The 21,301-nt window shown below is 47.2% G+C and overlaps 1 protein-coding gene and 1 non-coding gene across 2 annotated transcripts in view; one reads left to right on the top strand and one right to left on the bottom strand.

Moving 5' to 3' along the window:
- lrmda (leucine rich melanocyte differentiation associated) overlaps window positions 1-21,301 on the bottom strand; it is a 196,367-nt gene that overhangs the window by 124,566 nt on the left and 50,500 nt on the right. The window lies entirely within an intron of this gene.
- On the top strand, window positions 11,648-11,719 carry trnap-agg (transfer RNA proline (anticodon AGG)). The gene has a single exon. It is a non-coding gene; the product is annotated as a tRNA-Pro (tRNA).

Below are 21,301 nucleotides of genomic sequence, written 5' to 3'. Positions count from 1 at the left end.
GCCCGGAGAGAAAGGACTTCTTATGTAAACTCCTGGTGGATGCGTCCAACGGCTGGGAGTCGGCCAACAACGCCTCTTTATGCGCCCCGTCTCTTGTCACCAGGAGTTGAAGGGTCATGTAAACTCGCGGTGGACCGGGAGGCTCCGCGGAAGAATCCAGACAAAGAAGTCCCTTTTCCGTCCCCGACGTTGTTTGTTTAGAGGGATGGCTGCCATCGCAAACTCAGCACCGCATTTCCTTGCGGGGCGAGTAGAGTCGGGGACAAAAGGAGGCCCACCACGACATCAAGCGCTTCTCGTCATGTGCGTCTTCATTCCAGCCTGGGGGGGCTCGGAAGGGTGGTTCTGGTGGCCAAACCTTTGGGCTCGGGGGTCCCATTTAGGGATTTAAACACAACACTCGCTGCTGAGTTTTCGCTTTTACAACCCCGTTTGTAGAGAGATGCAAATCCGGGACGGGAGTATCCAAACATTTCCCAGGGACCGCAGGGAGAAAATGAAAGCATGCAACTTTGATATTTTGTAAAATTGCAATGTTGTGGCTGACGATGGCCTATTAGTACTCCAAAAATATTCAAACACGTTATATGTAGTATTGTCCTCAACAGGCATCAGCCATGTTGTCAGACATAGTATTTGTTTTACTTTTCCCAACCTCATTTTCCAAATATAATATATATTTTATATTTTCGTATTTTATTTTTATTCATATATTTTCATTTTTATGTTTGCCATTGTTTCCATTTTAACTGGGATTGTTTCCGTTTTCTTGTTAAAGAAACAAGAATAACAACTTAGCTCAATAGTCATCTGTTAAATCGATGTACCTAATAAGCATGTCGTTACTGCTGTTATGTCGCAGGTCTATGTAGCACCGGGACTAAGACGTGTGTGACACGAGCGACAATCCTGTTTTTTAGCACGTCCCCAACTTTGCACCTTTTTAACGATGTTCTGCATATAAGAGAAGAAAATTCAACCGATTCCGTTGCTTGTTTGGTTGGCGTGAGTGAGAGTGGAGTTCTGCTGTCGGAGTTCCGTGTTTCCATGACGTTATGAAGGCGTCCTGCACACCCCTAGCTAGCAGCTAGCTCGCTAGGTGAGCCTGCCACATGTATACGTCCACTACTGCACGATGACAGATTTGTAAAAACAAGCAAAAAGGCTTCGCTACACATCTGAATATCAGTCATTTGTTTTCTTCAGAGGATAAACAAACCTAGCATGTTAAAATGTTAGCACAGTAGCTCGAGGCTATGCTAGTGTTGCTAATATCGGTGTCCTCCTGTCCCACTCCTGAATGTTACGTTGTTGTGATAGCTAGCTTTGGTAGCGGCATCTACCACGTTGTCCAAGCGCAGAGTTATGCTGTATAACGTTGCCAGGTTGCACGGAGGATTAGACGTGTGTTGACAGAAGCAACATTTTCGCTAGTTTATCGTCCGCTGCCTGATTTACACTCTTGGATTTCCAGCCAAAGTTTCAGACAAAATATGTCACCAAAAGACCTCAAGACTTGGAAAGATCAACATTTACGGTTGAGATTCATGCAAGGCTGCGGTTCAGCCAGCATCAAAGGAGTCGGAAGGCCGATGTGTTTCGCTCCTATTTTTGGGACACTCTCGCCTGAACTGAATTACGTTCTGGCTAGGCGGACCACAGAGCTCTGCGATTGGTCCAAAATTGGAGAATTACTAATGAATTAGTAATTAATAAAGTAATTCAATTTAATTCTTTGGACGACGTTTGGACAGGTAACGTCCGACCATGAGACGCGCTGTGGTGCATCATGGAACTTAGCCCAAAGGCTAATTGCAACTCGTCTGAAAGGCCGACACAGACAACTTCCTGACGTTTCAAACCAAGGCAAAGCTTTTATGCTGGAAACGTGGAAACGGACACCATGTGGCGCACGTCAGTGTTTTATCGCGGCTCCGTCCAAAACCGTCTTGGACTGGGGATGCCCGACACGCTGGTGTGTCCTTGTGGTCAAGACTGTGCTTGCAGTTTCCCAAAACTAAATGGCGAGCCTCAAAAGGGCCCCACACTGTAACCCAAACACGAGGTCACAGAGAAAATGAGACTGGCTGAAATGTAAAAAAATATAATCAAATATTCCGCCCACTTCTCTGCTGTCCGCAGAGTCAGACATCTCGCCGGTGCCATCGCTAACTGGCCGGCCGAGCGAAGCCTTCTAGCCATGAAAGTATGCTCTGCTCTCTGTAGCAAACGGCTGAACATCCCCACAGCTCCTGATGTCTCAGCTCCAAAGGCCAAATGCATTCTTACACGTGTTTGGGAAAGAGGAGTAAAATAGAGTTCCTGTTGCTGCAAATCATCTGAGATCACGTTACATGGCAGAACTCCCTCACTCTCGCCGCCATGGCTTCTTGTCGTTACATCAATTTATTTCAATGTCGTTCTGTGTTGTTGTGTGGGAGACTTTGTCAGATGGAATGAAAAACCACAGAGCTCACATTCAACTTGACTCTGCTCGTCTTTTAACGTCACCTATGCTATGTATGCTTGAAAAACTGCAGTGTGGAGCTGAAGGAGTACAATGGACTCCAAGATGGGGAATTTGTCTTTGTTTGTGTTCAACCCCCAAGACATGCTGGGGATTATTTGGTTTGTAATTATTACAGAGACGGGACAACAGCACCTCTATCTGCCCTGTGATTGGCTGGCCACCAGTCCAGGGCGTACCCCGCCTCTCGCCCAAAGACAGCTGGGATAGGCTCCAGCATACCCGTCTAGAACCGTTATAGTTCTCTGGGTTCTCTAGTTGCCTAGGTTTGCTAGTTCCCTAGGTTCTCTAGTTCCCTAGGTTCTCTAGTTCCCCTGATGATGTCATGGGAGTCAAGTGGCTTAGTGGCTTCTTCTCCTTGGCACTTGATTGTAAGGGCAAGGGGAGGGGTGAAGCTAAGGGCTAAGGGCTAAGGGCTAAGGGCTAAGGGCTAAGACACGTGGACCACAATGTACCTGCACCACATGAGGGCATCGAAATAAAGACTTCCACATTAAAACACATTTTGAGGGTCATGAATGCTGGCTCACAAACATGGGCGGAGCCAAGGCATATACTACTACTACTACTACTATATACAATATACAACTACTATCGTAACGCTGTAACCATCCAACAGTGTTTTCAGAACCTAAACATTTTTCTACGTTTTCTAGCCTTTTCAGAGAAAAGATGCCACCATTCCTTGAGGTATGTTTTGCTTCAGGAGGGACAGAGCTGCTACTGCCGCCTCAGTGACATCCAGTCCAGGGGTTTGATCGTGGGGGTCTGTGTGAAATCTGAACTGACTGAACCAGGACAGAACCAGGATTACACCACTTCCCCTCCCAGTGAATCCCGTCCCCGCCAACAATGGGCTTCCTGTACTCACAGGCCGCTGTGGGTAGAAGACAGAAGACCCCAGCAATACTTAGCTATGGCTTTAGCATGAAAGCCCCCCCCCCACCCACCCACCAACACACTCTTAGCATCAGCACCACATGACTCACACTGCCTTCAGGAGGTGTCAGGTTCTGGCACCTGCTGGAGGCGCTTGCAGAGTCGGATGCCATTGCGGCAAAGGAACTGTCAAGAGTCTTAGATCGACATCCACATGGAGAACTGCAGGGGGTTATTCCTAGCACTGGGGGCACCACCCAAAGACATGGCTAAGATACTGGACCAGCAGTCATCCCAGTTCATCCAGGCTTTGATAAGAGACATATTATATTTCATGTAGAATGTGTATTTGGTACTGATGGATCTTAAGGAGCTTCGAAGAAGAGCTTCAAAACACAAAAAGAACAAACGGGAGCCAGTCAAAAAATGTTTCAAGCCTGCTTGAAGATTTTGAGGTTTTGACTTGTCCCATCCCCAGATTGGGGTTGAGATAAGGGGATGGTCGATTGTTGCCATCTTGTAAAGCTCTTTGAGGCTTTTTGTGATAAAGGGATATAAATAAACTTGACTTGATTGACTTGACTTCCAAGGAGACAAGGAGATCCCACCTGAGATGTTTTCCACCATCATCGTCCTTCAGGTCGTGCAGGGGTGTCAAACGGCAGATGTCACATACAGAGATCTTCATGACTGGAGGCCCTGGTTCTTGCAGAGCAATAAGCTGACCCTAGTGGACCATCCTGCGTCTTCCCCTCATCTACATCCAGTGGAGAACATTTGGGGGTGGATCTAGAAGGACATGAGCTCCAGACAGTGAAGCCATCTTCAGCACCTGGAGCAGCATTCCCGCTACCTCCAGGGAACGCTGGCATCAAGCATGCCCAAAGCCATGTTTCACCTCAACAAGAACGGCACAGCTACTCATCACTCACGGCTTCTCCTAGTTTTCATTTCTAGCTTAGGGGGGTTCAGGGGGGCTTTCAGGGGGGCTTTAAAGGGCTGTGGTCTGAAAGCTTTGATCAGCTGATGAACAGCCTGCAACAACATTGGCCGACTGTAATGCTCGTTTGCAATAAACATCTGACTGTTTTTTTGTTTTTGTTTGTCTCGCTCCCGTTTCTTCTTTTATTTTGAAGCTCAACTTCAAACCTCCTTAAGATCCAACAAGGCCAAATCTTGCAATTAAAAGTTTGAACTTGTAAAGTATCCAGTATCCAGTATGAAGTATCCAGTATACAGTATATACCATCTCTTCACTGGTGTCTTCAGTGGTCCAGGTACGCCTTTAATTGTTCCTCACGCAATCATCTCAGTTCTGTCCTAAATCACAGTGCAGTGACAAGCATCTCCTTCTAGAACAAAGCGTCCCGCATCCATCGACCTCCTCTCAGAATACAAAGGTGTATCGTTTGGGGCCCGGGGAATGGTAATTAGATGAGGAATTTACTGAAAGTGTCGATGGCGATAGCGATGGCGATAGCGACGTCAATAGCGCGCCTCTTAGCATCTGTCATCCGGCGAATCAATGACAATTTTCTGCCATGAAGCGGAGAAAATGATTGTTTTAAATAACAATGCAAAGAGTGCTAAATAACTACGCTTCTCACGCTAAATATTGACACTTTGGACAGTTAGTTACATTTTTATAGTATTGTCCCTCCAGGAGGTATACTGGGATAAAAATGGCAGCTAATGTGTCAAATAGTGTGGAACCTCAGTTTTCCTGATTTTGATTCATTTTTTGACAAAGTCGTTGCCAAAAATATCATCGGTTGTTGTGGGGCCAAATAGCATCTCTCCCAAACCCATCAGGTACCCCAACATAGCGTCCATGCGCGGGTGACGGAAAGGACAGCGGTTCTTGGCAACAACATCGTTAATGACAAACGTGTCAAAAATGCGGCCCGTGGGACACTATGAACAGATTCCAGGGTTTTCATACATTTTGTTCGTCTGACCTTTGGGAAGGGATGATTGACAAAGGCAAGGTTCCACTGTAAGGCAGGAAGGTATACAGTATGCTAATCCAAATTGGGTGGTAATTTGGACAGATTTCTGAGTCCCACACAGATGCTGTGCGATTAAAAATGGTCATTTCTCCAAGCTTTCATTGACAGCCGTTTTGTCCGTGGCAGGGTGCTGACATTCCCTTTCTCATCTCGGAACAGATGTCACGCTTGGCGACCAGTCTAGGCGGGAACAGCAGGTAGGGCACGGCTAGCGACGTGCAAAAAAAGCCATCAGTCTGAACTGTACGGTGGCCAGCGTAGGACATGTGCTGCCGTGGTGGTGCGCCTGTACAACAAGACGACATAACGAGGGCTAGCAGAGATAGCGTTCTATCATCAGGCCTGTTTGCAGCGATGAAAACACGCTACTGGCAGATCAGGCAAGTCCCAAATAGTCTAAGACGACCACCGTCTCCGGGTCCCTGTTCCATCAGCAGGCACAGCAGGGTGCCGCCCACCCATCACCCAGACAGCACTTCAACAATCAACTTTTCTAAACATTCGATTGAAAGACCTACAATTAAATAATTCATCTAATTGTAGGTAATTGCATCGGATGACAGACTTGACGGCTTGACGGCACATGACTTGAATACAAACCGTGACGTGGAGCACTTAGCCTTACTTGTTGGCCGTCTGGCTGTGGCCACTTAAGGAGAATCGTGGACATTCAAGTGGACTCATTTGTTCAACTTTGGGGTGGAGTGTGGACCAGAACTTCTTGAGGACACTTTTCAGTCCAATTAAGGATGGACAAAGGTAACGCAGATGTCATGACTGTAAGACTTTGTAAGACTTTAGATTTGGACCAATTTTTTAGTTGGTCACCGATCCGGGGGTACCAAATTTGCCCCTTGACTCGTTTTTGTTGTTCTGACCAAAACTTCATCACTAATAATGATGTTTGAGAAAGACGTTGATAGGATGGCATTCCAGTGGAATGTGGAACCTCAGATTCCAACGACCGTGTTTCCCTGAGGTTTGGTTTTGACAAAAATATTTGACAAAATTGTACCTCGGTTTGTGTCGTGATTATCAGTTCCACTTCAGTCGTCTCGGATCACACTCCTAACAACAAATGTCGTGATACAGTAGTACCTCGGTTAAGGCCCGCCCCGGTTAGCGTGTTTTTGGGTGAACATCCAAATGTTTTGCTCACATTTTGCCTCGGCTTGCGTTGGCCCTCTAGCTTGCCGTGCAGGTGTCACCTTGTCACCGTGTCGTATCTGTACTCGGTTTGTTGATGCATAACTTGGACGTACGGGAAGCCGTCACCAACATGCGGCACCATCCTCGAGATAACCGCGTAATCAGGTGAGCTAGCAAAAGCTAAACCAAGCGGAGACCACAAACATGGAAGGTTACCGGTGTGCATCAACGGCTAACGGGAGCTAGCCGGAGCTGACCTAAGGATCTAAGGCGAAAAAGGACGAGTCTGGTGATGAATTTAAAGCAGAGTCTGGTTGGAAGAAGCAAAAAAAGAGCATGCGATGCAAGTCTAGTAACATCTTTAAAAACAAAGTATGAATACGTGCTTGTTTATATGCGCCCACGGAGAAAATGGTTAGAGTTTTGGTCTAATTCGGTTTTAGCGGCCCCTTTGGAACGGATTCATCACGGAAAGTGAGGTCCCACCGAATCAGAGACAAAGAGCCCAGCAGGCGTCATCACATGGAAAAGCCTTCCGACAAAGGTACTTGGAAGCTAACATACTGTATATTTATGGACGCCATTAAAAACAAAACGGCTATATAGGAAATAGTTGAGTGCGGAGAGAGCGAGGGAAAAAACCCAAAGGACCCAATTTCCTCCTGAAGCACCTGATGGACACAATGACAAGCAGATTGCTTTCCAGTACCAATTTTTGGAGCGGGTGAAAAATGGCGAGCGCAGCCGGCATGTGGTCCAAGATGAGTCATAAATCTTCTTTTATCTCCTCGGCGGTGGCGGCGGCGTAGCAGCAGAAAAAGGATGAGTTGCTTTTTTCTTCCTCTCTCCTGGCCATCTCATTCACGTGTCTATATGTCTGTTATCTGTGCCCTTGAGCAAAGATTACTGATGCCCTGTCTTTGATATATGACACGCCACCGCCAGCAGCTTTTCATCCCGTGAATTAACAGAGAGAGAGGACCCTGACTGCCGTCCCCCCGCGGGGAGAGGGTGGGGGGGGGCCTTCCGGCATCCCCTCCCCGGTGATAAAAAGAGCAGAGTGCATCATGGGTAGCCAAGTTCGGTGGCAAATTGTTTACCCGACCTCTGCACGTCTCGGCATTCTATAATGTAGTGTGTGTCGCCCCTGTCTCCTCCTCGTAACAAATAGTCCCTGTCACTTCCTGCCTCCTCGATCAGAAGCTAAGGCCGCTGTAAGTAAGCGCACCATGGGGGAAAATCACCTACAGGAAAAACAAAAATGGGATTTTGCGGTGAGTGATGAGAACAGGGATTCCCATAATGATGCTTCAAGAGCAAGGGGAAAAAGGATGAATGGCGGAGATTTAAAAAACAAATGGCGGCATATTACGTGTTAACAGCTCGTGTATGTCAAAGGAGGACGACGCCGGCGCACTGTCTCCCCTGAAGAGGAATATTTTATTATTCAGGGCGTGGGGAGAAGCCTAATGCATCATCGGCGAGTGGGTCTGAATAATGGGGATTTAAATGAGTAAGACAAATAGCGGTGACCACTTTAAGCAATCTAAAAGTGAATGTAAAATAACACATTAGGGGCCAGGCTGCCACAGTGGAAATTAAAAGACTCCACGTCGCAGAGTAATAACCATTTCTCTCACTCCACTCCAGACTTCATTAACCCAAAGCTAATCTCCCGCTCAAACTCCATGATCTTCACGTGCCGGGCCCCCACAAACGCCTTCTTTTGTTGTCCTTTTCATGTGCTGCAAAGCAAAAAGCTCATACATAAAATATCACACCGGGAGCAAAGTGCGGTCGTGCATTAGCGTGATGCCTCTATTTCATTAACAAGCCGCCTTTAATCCAAGCCAAGCCATTTAGGAGACACTAATGTGCTCTTAGTCTCAGCCAAGAGGACACCGTGGACATGATGGCTCCGTACAAAGACAACAGGCTGGACGCCATCGGGAAGATGACTTTATTTCCGAGGAAAAACGATTCCAGGTTTACATGTTGGCCTAAGTCAAAGCACGCCGAATTCACGTGGCGCGCCAACGGCACGACCGCAGGAAGCCAGAGTACTTGGCGTCAAAAAGACCTGAAGGAAGTGGACAAATATTGACGCCGAGTTTGCTGATGTTGTTTTAGCAACCTGTTTTCTTTTTGCAACGGAGATGCTTTCCACAATTACATTTTGCAATTTCTCCTAATATGACAACAATTACCTGAGCTCCGTGCTACTAAATGATATTTTCCTAATAATATTTGATACTTTATTGAAATGGAAAGGTTTTCATCATTAGAAGATGTTTTAATTCTTTGTCAAATGTTTACTTTTTCATTCCCATTATTTATACTTCATTTTCTTTATTCACAATATTTATTCTCAAAACCAATTTTTTTGCTTGTTTCTCATAATATTACAACTTAAAAATGTTTTTCTTTAATATTTCAACTTTATGTTGTTAGTGTCGTAAAATTATGGATAAGTCTCTTAATATTTTGACTATTCGTGTAAAATTATTGTTGTGTTTTTGGTTTCAGCTGTCTTATATTTTTATAACGTGGCCCCCGACAATAAAAAAACAACCATTCCCAACCAGCGGGCCGCACTTTGGACACCAATCGTTGTCTTGAACGTCGATGTTGCGTACATAGGCGTACCTACGTATGTGTGGATTCCTTAACCGGAAGTACGTTTGTGGCCGCTAGTGCGCATGCAAGCACTGAAGGCTGCAGAGCGAACCCCCCCCGCCCCCCCCCGTACGTCCACACGGCTAATTAGGAGGAAAGGCCTTCTGTGGGCCAGGCTGCTGTTTATTCCCCACGATGACGTCGGTGCATATGGCCGACACGAAGCCCCCAGTCGTCCCGCTCCAAGTGTTAATAGAACCTTTTCATCTGCTGGCCCAACGCCCCTCCTGAACCAACCCCCCCCAGTGCCCCCCCGCGTCTGTACAACTGGCACCTCCACAACTCGGTCCATTTGTTAGCTCCATCTGGCCGCGGTCGTTTGCCGCTTTAATTTAGTTGTCTCCCGCTCTCTAATTCGTCTCGCATTTACAAAATGGCAGCGGCCGCCCCGGCAGCTCCGAGCCGCAAGCTGCCCTCTCGTCAGGCAGGCGGAAATGCGTTTGCGAACAGCCGCCATGATGGCCGTAAATCTGCAAGGCCGGTTATGAATGCTTGCTAGCAGATGTTTACTGATGCTTGATTACCGCTCTTGTTGACCAGTGGAATCTGCTCACAAAGGGGAAGGACTTCATGGCGGACTGCGCCTATGCCCGCCGCCCGCCGCCCACCGCCCGCCGCCCAACATCTTTCACCACACATTCCGCCTGTCAGTCAATCCCGGTGGCAGCTGACAGTTTCAACGTCACTTTGGAGAAAAGTTTCCAGGCGACTTGATGAGGCGAGGTTGATGCTAAGGTCGCCCGAAGAGACGATGAGCTTCACCGTGCGTAGGAAACGTTTTGGATGGGAAAGACAATCAACTGATTGATCGTTAAAGATTCTGAAGATATTCTGGAATTGACTATTTAGTTTAGTTTAGTTGGTGCTCTTGTTTGGTTGCAACCAGCAGAGACACAAACAAACGCCTTCCGTAGTTTGATGATAAGTTAGCTAAGTGATGGCTAGCAGCTGTGATGTCATTCATGCTCCCAGTTAGGATTCTGTAACATTTCTACCCCCCCCCCCCCCCCCAAACTTAGTCCTCCTGGTTTCTCCGCCATGTTAAATACCGAGCGACATGGCTCCATTTAAACGCGGTATCTCGCGTTGCTAGCTCAGCAGCTCCACAGGCGTGTGTTCCCGTTAAAGAGCCATTATTATTTCCTGCCGCGGCGCTGAGTCACTGGCAAGGCAGCAGCAACCTGGGCAAAGTGTGACATCCAAGTCATCCCAGTTTAAAGCAGGCGGTAAATAGCCGCGTCACTCCATCCCTCCGTGTTTTGTGGCCCGGACACGTTCATCTGACGGCTGCTAAATCTCAATTCTGTGCAAAAACAGCAAAAACCGGAGAGACGGAAGAAATAAACGACCCGACAAAACACGAGCAGGTAGTCAGATGAGCGGGAACGTCACCAACAAGTGCTAGTGACGGCACTTTTGGGGAATGCGGTCGTTCATCCTTCCGCCATGAGTTGGTGGAATCTTCTCGTTGCTCCACCTGCCTGATATCCTTCAGCCTTTTCCTTCAGAAGCTGTCAAAGCCGCCAAGTGTAATGTATGGCCTCTCCAACGAGAACAGCTGTAGCCACTCTCTCTCTGCGCCCGGCGCCGCCGCCCTGCCCCGCGTGAAATAATACATCAAGATTAATTGATTTCCTGTCACACTCTCAGAGAAAGGAAAATTAATTTTCATGTATCAAGCCCCCTCCCCCAAGCCCCCAGCATATGAATTTTGTACATGGCAAGTCATTGGGGTTTTTGGTTTTTAATGATTCATGAGGGCTAAAAACATGATAAAGTGTTCCCACCGAGAGCCCCCAGGCCGAGAGCCCCCAGGCCGAGGCCGAGAGCGAGACAACAATAGCCTCCATCTTTACGTATTCGTTACGGACGCATTTCCATACGCCGTACTGCATCGCAACGCATTTCACTTCTCTCTGCTCCACTTCTTCGTCTTCTGCTCAGGACGGATGACGTTCCACTCCCACCAGAGACGGAAGTTCACCGTGACCGAAATGCATCCATCTGCTGTGAATCTACGCTGGGGGGCCATCTTCTCTATGAGGACGGTGGATACTTGGTGGATGAACGTGTGGTATGTATAGGTACATATGGATATGGATATGGATATAGATCTACGTAGCTGTAGATATATAGTAGATATATAGTAGATATATAGATATATAGATATATAGATATATAGATATATAGATATATAGATATATAGATACTATATAGATATATAGATATATAGATATATAGATATATAGATATATAGATATGGATATAGATGTACGTAGAAATAGATATATAGATATAGATATGTTTCTGATACGTATATGGCTATAGCTATGGAAATAGATAAGTTGATATAGAGATATTTAGGTATATAGATATAGATATAGATATGTTTCTGATATGGATATATGGCTCGTTGGTCTAGGGGTATGATTCTCGCTTAGGGTGCGAGAGGTCCCGGGTTCAAATCCCGGACGAGCCCTTGTATTTGCAAATTTCCACACTGAGGGACGAATAAAGGCATATCTTATGGATATACGTAGACGTAGATATGGTTATGTTTCTGATATAAATATAGCTATAGATATGTTTCTGATATGGATATGATAATAAATCCATATTTCCCGTTACTGGCAGTGAAACAAAGTGCTCGTTGTTTCTCACCGCCATTGGTGGTCTGGAGCTCCAATGTCTCCGCCTCATGACGGCGTCGGTCAATAAGACCGTAAATCAAACTTCACCGGCACGAATCAGCCGCGGGGGTTTTACGATGCATTTCAACACCACCTAATAAGGTGGGGCTAATGATTGACAGGTGAAGACCGGGCCAGACGCTGCCGCCAAAGAAGGATGCCATGACTCTGATGCAGCCTGCAAACATAAACGACGCCATCGCATCAGCCAGACGGTTGGACCACACGTACTTCCTAGAAGCCACCCGAGAACAAAGCAGCCGTTACCACACAAAGAGAGGCGCTGCTGCGCCCGATTCCGTCTTCGCTGATGGCTAATTATCAGGTGAGATGTTTGCTAGAGCACGTGTGATATTGTTCATGCGTCTCCAGGAAGGTTGGAGTTATGTTATGGAGCCTAATTAGCATTTATTATGCGGCCCCAACAACTAATTCCCAATGCTAGCAGCTAAGCTAAAATGAATGGAGTGGCGCCGACGTTGGGCCGATGGCGTATTCGTGGCGAGGGTGTGAAATCCTTCTTCACTCCTTCCTCATTCTTCCCATCAAGTTATTCCCACAAGCACGTGGCGTCATGAATATCTTACAGCTTCAAATAGTTCACCTTTTTACAACTAACTGTTAGCTAGCTAATTGACAAACCAATACAGTGACGAGAGCTAGCAAATAGCAAGCTAGCATGCTAACCAGTTAGTTTTGAGGAAAGGCAAGTATGCTGTCAACTTGCAGGATTGTAATGCTTCACGTTGACTAGAAGTAAACGAGAAGTGTAGAATGAAACACAGGAAGTGATGTCACTTGAAGACAGGTCACATGGTCACATGGCAACCTGATCGAGCCTGCCGCAGCGTGCACACGTGGGAACGGACACGATGCAGACACATAGCCACACACCACTGATCCACACAGGGAAAGGGCGCCGCCCCTGCGTGGGCGGGACTCGAGAGTAGCATGATAGCATAATAATAGACGTAAATAAAATGCGTTGGAGACGTCTTCCTTGTCCCCACAATGGGTTGGGTCATCGAACAGAACTGAGCTTTGTCACATCTTCCAGACGATGGTTTCGCTAAAGATTGAAATTACAGAAAAGAGCGTCTGCTGGAGCTCTTCTCGGGATGAACAAACGTTGTCATCATCGACTTTTAAAAAATGCATCTTCACTTCCTTGTGTGGTTCCCAGCCAGAAGATGGACAGAGCGGACATTGCCGGATGGAAGTCTCCATGAAAAGAAGTCTCCATGACTGAAGTGGTCGACAGAAGATGATTTGCTTTGCTTGGCTTGGAGCTAACGTTCCTCGTCTGAGTAACTATTTTGGAAGACCACTTCCACACGTCAAAGTCTGCCATTTCCCAGACTCGTCTCTGTTAAATATTCTCTGTTTATTTTGGAGAATTTAAACAACTGCTGCTACGTCCGCCTGGAGCGGCAGATTCATCACGATGCTACTTAGCACCGAGGCTAATGTGCAGCGCTGCTTCGTCGCCAGCGTGATTCAGGCCCGGCGAGGCTGCAGGAATTCAGGCTGTCTAAGTCTCGAGTTAATCCGGGTTCCTGTGAATGATTGGAATCGGAGGTGGTGTTTGGTGTGGGAAGCAAAGGGAGGGTCGGAGAGTACGCATGTGGCGTAGCAAGGTAAGCAAACAACGCCATGCTTTCTCTGTAGAATATTCCAGTGTGGGAGGGGTTTGGTTTATGGGACTACGTGGCTTTAAAAGATCCACGGCAGGATTCATCAACTTGGATTCAATATGTTGTTTGTCAACAGGAAATGCACAAAAGTCACTCAGCGTCTTATTTTGAAAAGAAATATTTTCATAGGAAACCCCTTACGACCTTCTACATGACCTTCTAGAGCCCCCTAGGCTTGAACTAGCATCCCTATAGTAAGTTATATTGCCTAAAGAAAATAAGACATATATAGGAAATAAATAAGACATAGTATACACTTGCATGTGTCAGCATTGGGAGAGTACTTCCTGTTCTGTACAGAACTTCCTGTGGTAACACTAGCGACACCTAGTGACCAGTATAGAGTACTACATAGTGTACCATCGTGTCTGCCATTTTTCTGCCTGAAACCGCGGCACCGGGACGGACAATGAGCTGCAGCAAGCTTCACGACTGCCTCAGTGGATTATGGGAGTTGGTTGACATGACGTGAGTGACACTCGGCGTCTGAGACGACGTCGGTTCCCAGCGAACGCGGTCGTTTGTTTTCAAACCATAAACACGAACCCCTCTCACATTTCTAACCTGACAAAGTCGCCATCCAATTGTTCTTTACCCGGGAATGATTTACTCTCCACCTCTCCCTTTATTAAAACGCTTTGTCTTATTGTTTTATTGATTTACAATCCACCCCCCACCCCCAGCCCCCCCGCCTTATTTGGCATGTGAAAACAATCAAGGCGCAGGCAGGCCAGCAGAATGTTTGGACATGAATCGTTAAAAGACAGTGTTTTATTCCTGCAGCAGCTGCTGTGCATTCTGCTAAGAGGCGGTGATTTATGACCTGCCGGCAATAACCATGAGGCGTGCTCATTAACATATCGACAGGCTCCAAGATGGATCATCAGCATTGATTACTTCATGGCCTGTTGATGCCCATTTGTTCCACAAAAAAGGGAGAGAGATAGCGGCAGCGCTAAAATAGGCTGTGAGGATTTCTCACTCGGATGTTTGCAGCAGAGGAGACAAAAGACAAAAGCCAGACTCCTTCAATCACGCCGGCTATCACTCTGCTGTCAGGACGGGAAAATCAATGATTGACAGCATTTAAGCAGTCCTCAGCACTTGGCAGATCCATAAAGAAGAAAAGGTGCTCGGCGGGGAGGGCCTCGGAGAAGTGTCTTTAGGCATGCTGTAAAACATTACTTCACTGCCGCAATTACAATATCAATCAGTCAATGCCATTCTCCATTACACGCGCACAGGCGCCGCCCCCGCTCGCCCCCCCCCCCCCCTGCAGACGGCAAACATGGCGGCTCCGGGCGCTGGCGACGACGACGCTTTCTTTACGCTGCTGTGAGCCGCAATGGCGATGGCGATACCCTCATACCACTTCCACGATGCCGATGGCGATACCGTCATACCACTTCCACCATGCCGATGGAGATACCATTGTACCACTTCCACGATGCCGATGGCGATACCCTCATACCACTTCCACCATGCCGATGGCGATACCCTCATACCACTTCCACGATGCCGATGGCGATACCGTCGTACCACTTCCACCATGCCGATGGAGGTACCATTGTACCACTTCCACAATACTGATGGAGATACCATCATACCACTTCCACGATGTATAGTATTTTGATGATATGTTACCATTTTTAGCCATCAAATGATTATATATTTTTAAACTCTACTAAGAATGTATGCAAGGACTAAAATTAGGAATAGAAAAAATAATCATTTAAATTTAGCAAAATATTGATATATAAATAATCTATACATATATACATACATATACCAATAAAAAATATATATATGTATGTATATACATGTATTATATATACGTTTTTTTTTGGGGGGGGGGTCCATTTTCACTGAAAGATGTGAAGGGGTTTGGGCCCGCTAGGATCCTCTCCTCCGCCTCATCCAAGATTGTAAACACTGTCAGAGTAGATGTGGTCCAACCTGACGGGCAGCGAGAGAGATGGAGTTGCCATGGGAACAGCTGCTAATTGATGGCTTCATCATTCATTATTGAGTGACAGCCACCCTCCAGTTGACCCTGAGTGACATTCCGCTGGACAAGAAGGACACCCGGCAGCTGGAAAGTCACGAATGTACTGCGACATGTATACTTTACTAGTACTTTTGTCTAATCATATTAAAATGACACATGCCATGCCATGCTGTGCTATGCTATGCTATGCTATGCTATGCTATGCTATGCTATGCTATGCTATGCTATGCTATGCTATGCTATGCTATGCTAGCCAACCCTTCATTGACGACCAAGCTCAGGTACTGTCAATAAGTCACACACAGTTCACGCTCTCAGTCAATCTCAATCAGATGTGATTGGCGGGTATTGACCCCTCGGAGGCGGGACTCTGAGCTTCTAAGATGTTTGCACGTTGCGTCCAAGAAAGCGTTTGTGGAGCAGCCAGTCGATGAAGTCACGCCGAGGGCCTTCGGGTGTCCTTGCTGGACAGGAAGAGGGAGCGCTGCGGTTGTACCGGTCCATGTTGATGTATGTGTGCGCGTATGGTGCGCCCCCCCACTTTCCCCTGACAGCGGGGGCTTGCCCTGCCTCGTGTACTGTAAAGATGGGGGACTTTAAATTGCTTCAGTCACCAAGGCCCTGAGTAATGAGCGTGATTGTAATCGCAGTTCCCAGGGCCACCGGCATTAGTCTTAATCTCAGCACGCCCCCCCCCCCCCCCCCCCCCCGCCCCGCCCCCACCTCTACTGACATGTAATGCGGTGCAGGTACGGCGTGTAATGAGAGAGAACCTTCTCACGAGAACTTAGCAGGATTCGGTGCAAAGCAGAAGTAATGTGGTGGAATCAGGCTGTGTTTTTATTTCATTGAATGAATTGTAGGTCAATAGAAAGTATTGTTAGCCACACGTTACTTCGTTATGTTACACAAGGTCGCTTGGAGTGCATGGTTGCTAGTTAAATTGCTAGCTAGTCCCTGATGTGACTTAAACATATAGCTTTGGAAATACCGTATGTCCTACATTCTTCCATTTTTGAAAAAGCGAATGGTAAATTGGCAATAACGACGTTTACAGTGGATGGCGCTAACCATGAGTACTATCACTCAGCTAAACAAACATGGCGGAGTACCAGATAGAGGATGTTTACGGGGATTATGGCGGACATTTGAGTGATGTGTCCATAGTTTTCCAGGAGTAATGAAGGGAGAAATATTTGGAGAACCCGGACCTCAGCCATAGGACTTATGGAGATGAAGCTTAGCCGCCGTCCAAACACAGCATGGTAAGTGGAAATGACTGTGAGAAGATGTTTATATAAGACATATGATGCTTTGCAGCATGGAATAGCGTTTAGAATACGATATGTAAACAAGACATGACTTACAATGTTCTGTCACCACTTTGATGTCTTGTCTTATTTTTTTCCTGTGTACCAACCAGTACTATTCCACCGTGTATTAATCATGTACTTTCAAGCAGTACTTAAAGAATCGGTGAAATCATCACTGCGAAGAACAGAACTCGAGGTGTGCGTCCAGGTGTCTCTCCTTCTCTGCACTTCCTTTGTCCATTATTGTCTTAAAGCTTCCTGTTTTGGAACAGAAAACAAACTTCCAGTATGACCGGGACACGATGAACATCCAGCAGCAACACAACAGTTTGGATGAAAAACATCCTGAACCGAGTGACCCATCTACCTGGAGATGGTTTACTCCACTTTAGCAGACAGATGTCACCCCCATGATGTCACTTCTGGAAACGAGACCGAACAACAAGAGCTAGCGCGTCACTGCTGGCGCCATTTTTGTAAGTGTGCTGTTTGCTTTTAAAAATGGAAGAACAGATAACAAATTTAAGCCAATGTGATGAATCGTGTCAGGACCCTTGAACTGTTGGTACAACCTCCTCCAAGGCGAGGTTGATGGGAACATAATCAGCATAATCAGAACAAAAAATTAGGCCTCCACGATAATTATGAGATGGATTTTCATTGGACGGTACGATGTGTTTTGTGTCTGTCAGCATGAACAGGTAGCACTGCTCGGCGAGTGGAAGGCTAAATGTCAGGGGGGGCCGTGACGCGGGTCGTTCCTCTCCGTCTCTCTTTGTTTGCCTTGTTAAACTTCCCCCTGCACCCTCATCCATCCTCTCATCCAGTGTGCGCCTCTGTCCATCCATCAATCCCCGCACTTTGTCACATCCATCCCCGGGAACGAGACGCAATAAACGAGGAGGGGAAAAACCGGGAGGACCTTGGAGCTTTTCACCTCCCATCTGCATCGCTGCTGCTCCACTGACAAGACGCCCTGATGCATGTCGGCCTCTATTGCACCGCCAAGCAGAAAACACTAACGCTGGAGCCGAGCGCTCACCTCAGCTCAGCTCAGCTCAGCTCAGCTCAGCTCAGCTCAGCTCAGCTCAGACAGCCAACGACGGGCACCTGGACGAGCAGCGAGGAGGACAGAAAAGCAGAGATCTTTAAAGGAAGAGGTGTGCACTCACCCCCTGCAGTCCAACACGCCAGAGACTCGCTTTGTTTTTTCCCCTTCGGCCGCACATCGATAGAAATCACAGGGAGAAAATGTCTACTCAATTAAGGCTTGATCAGCTGCGTGTCAGAGGTGGTTTGTAGCCTTGCTAGCAGCAAAGACGTGAACCTTATTGACCTGAACATCCAATCTAGCGGCGGAGACCAGGACAAAAGACTAAAACAAAGCAAAAGTAGCTGGCAAATAGGAGACAATCATCTACAAGGTGCATTAAGCGCCACATAGGATGACACTATCTACACACTCGTGTCCTTGGTCACTGCAAATAATCATACAAGCTTTCAGACCCAAAATAGATAAGAGACCAGACACGGTCTTTGGGAATAATAACTCAATCAACAAGGATTCATACAACCTTCTAAAAATGCTAACTATTCACGCTAAAATGGACGTTACAACACATAAACACGATGGGAGGTGTGATCTCCTCCTCCTGCGAGGGACACAAACATGAAGGGCAGACTCACATGCCCAAACACCCACGGAGACGAGTTCATGGAGGACGTCTAACCGTTAGAAGTTACCATCACATGCTAGCATCTAAAGAAAACTAAGCACATCACGATGACAGCTCCTCGTAAAACGCTCAGCTTCCCTATCGAGTTTAGGCCGTCCCCAGACGGCTTTGTTGGCAGAGAACGTTGTTGTGGTGACCTTGAAGGAGGAAGATGTCGACACACGGAGGACGTACGAAACATCCCAACACGCGTTGGCTGCACTACTGACATATTTGTCTGTCAAAACTGGAGCCCATGAAAATGTCCAAACGACACCCGATGGCTACACGGACAAAGACGGAGACGAACCAAGTACCGATGTTTGTTTTACAAGCTCACATAGAGTTCCTTTGACATGACAAGAACCTTTGCGTGCAACCTCTCTTTTGGACGTGGACCCTCCGCAGGATCCCGTGACCTTGGCTTGAATCATTCTACTATCAGAGTAAACACCTTTCTAATGTTACACCATCTCACCATTTGACCATCTTTGTTTGTTTGAGATACTATATGTGTCTAAAATACCTCAAATATTGCAATACATTATACAAACAGTAGAGGATCCAATATGCAGTGTGGGTGCTCGAGTGCAACGGGTGCTCACGTGTGTCGAGACAAACATGGCTCGTGATATTGCCTTACGTGAAGAGCGAGAAGACGAAAGGTCGGGGCGTTCCAAGCAACAAACAAGGCGGGAAGTGAAAGAGTTGAGGCCTGATTGTAGTTGGGATACTTTGTAGACAAAGCCGGCCTCACTCTTGATGCACTTTCCAATCCGCCGACACTAATTAGACACCAAGACGACGTCTGGACGCCGCACAATGATCCGGAAATAAATGGCGGCTGTCAGCGCCTTATTCAGGATCGCAAATGAGTATTCTCAGCTCATTGCCCGTGTGAGGCATCACCACCTATACGGCACGTCCTCTGAGCTAAAAGTCACCACGCTGGTAACAATGTCACACTCACGCACACGTGCACGCGCACGCACACACACACACACACACACACACACACACTATTTGTGGCTGTGATTTGCTGTCCCTGAGGACGGCAGGTTTATTCCTAGTCCTCCAAAATGAAAAGCTCTTAATCATCCTGTGAGGGTGCTGCCTTTGGAGCGCCCGTTCAAGATAACGGTCCCTAATAAATGAGGCCTGCTTACCGACTTCCCAGGCTGCGGTAGGACTGCAAGAGGTGGGCGGGGCCTGTCCTGGTTGCACACGTTAGAGCCGCCCCCTTCCTCCTCTCGGGTATTCATGACAACGAACAGTACTGCTTGATTTAACGTAAAGTCAAGGTTCCATCAGGACAGATTGCAGTATATATATGTATATGTATATTATATATATGTATTATATATTATTGTATATTTAGTATATGTATGACAAGAATAAGAATGGATCTAATTGTTGTGTTCAATATCAAAGATGAAGTAAAAGGTAGCATTCTTGCTAGGTGATGTTTGCAATAAATCCGTACAGGAAAAGGTGTCGGAGCGGGAGGAGGGAAAGGAAGCTAAGGGGGGTGGGGGTGGGGGGGTAGGAGAGAGCCGCTTCCATGAATACATTCCAACTTGTGTCCTGTGAAGAGCAAATATTAGAAAGAAAAAAAACATCCATGTGAGTAATGAAAGATTGTTTATGTATTCTGGCATGAAATGGGGCGGCGTTGCGAGGGCGGCGGACGCGAGGAGACGGATGGACGGGAGTGACAGGTCGGTATTCATCCTGCACGCCCCAGCGGCCGGACCGCTACTGGCGCTCGACAGAGCAATAAATCACGGCTCTCCAGTCTGTACCTACAGCTTATTACGTCCAAGATGACAAATAAATAATAATCCCTGTCACGCCGGGCCTTTGCTCAAGGATTGAGCCAGAAACCTTTTGCTCATCACTCCTGCTCTTAAGTGAAAAGAGTAGAACAAGGGAATTGAAGGCCATGCTTTAGTGAGCTTATGGAAGTTGGGAGTGAATGAGATGGGAGATGGGCTGAGGAGGAGGAGGAGGAGGAGGAAGGAGAATGATGCTGCCACTACAAAGGCTGTCTGAGTGTGAAGGGAAATGATCCAGCTAAGAGGAAGTGCTAGTGGTGGGGTGGGGGTGGGGGTGGGGGTGGGAGTGGGGGGGTTGCCCTTGTGCTCTGCAGCATGAGTGTCGCTCATTCAGCTCAATCGGACTCTGGAGGACACAGCGAGCGTAGAGCCTTCATTACGGAAGAAGAAGAGCAGGACAGGACTGGGAAAATGAACACAAACTAAATGGACCACTTGGGCGACACCCTCCTCGCACGGCACCCCCCCCTCGGGTCGCATTCATCACACTACAACTCATCACACCAGTGGGCGTCATCCATTCATACTGTGGAATGGCGTGATGATGAATGGAGATGCAGTACTTGGCTTTGGCCAGCAGAGGCGCTGCTGGTTGAGTCCCGACGCCAGTGGAACCTCGCTTCGCCTCACTCGTTCCTTCCGGAAGACTCCAGCCGACACGGCACTGATGGAAATCCAACTCACCGTGTTCCAGAAAGACAAACATGTTTTTATAGTTGGACGTCATCCTTTTACAGGCAGTAAACATTTGCAGATGGATATAAATGATGAACGAAAGGGACAGATGAACATTCAAGGTTACCTTC

This window comes from Doryrhamphus excisus, linkage group LG20 (genome assembly GCF_037039965.1).
Source record: "Doryrhamphus excisus strain RoL-2023G ecotype Guam linkage group LG20, RoL_Dexc_Guam_v1.1, whole genome shotgun sequence".
Taxonomy (NCBI): domain Eukaryota; kingdom Metazoa; phylum Chordata; class Actinopteri; order Syngnathiformes; family Syngnathidae; genus Doryrhamphus; species Doryrhamphus excisus.
The sequence above is the reverse complement of the archived record's forward strand: the minus strand, read 5'-3'. Positions and strand labels throughout refer to the sequence as shown.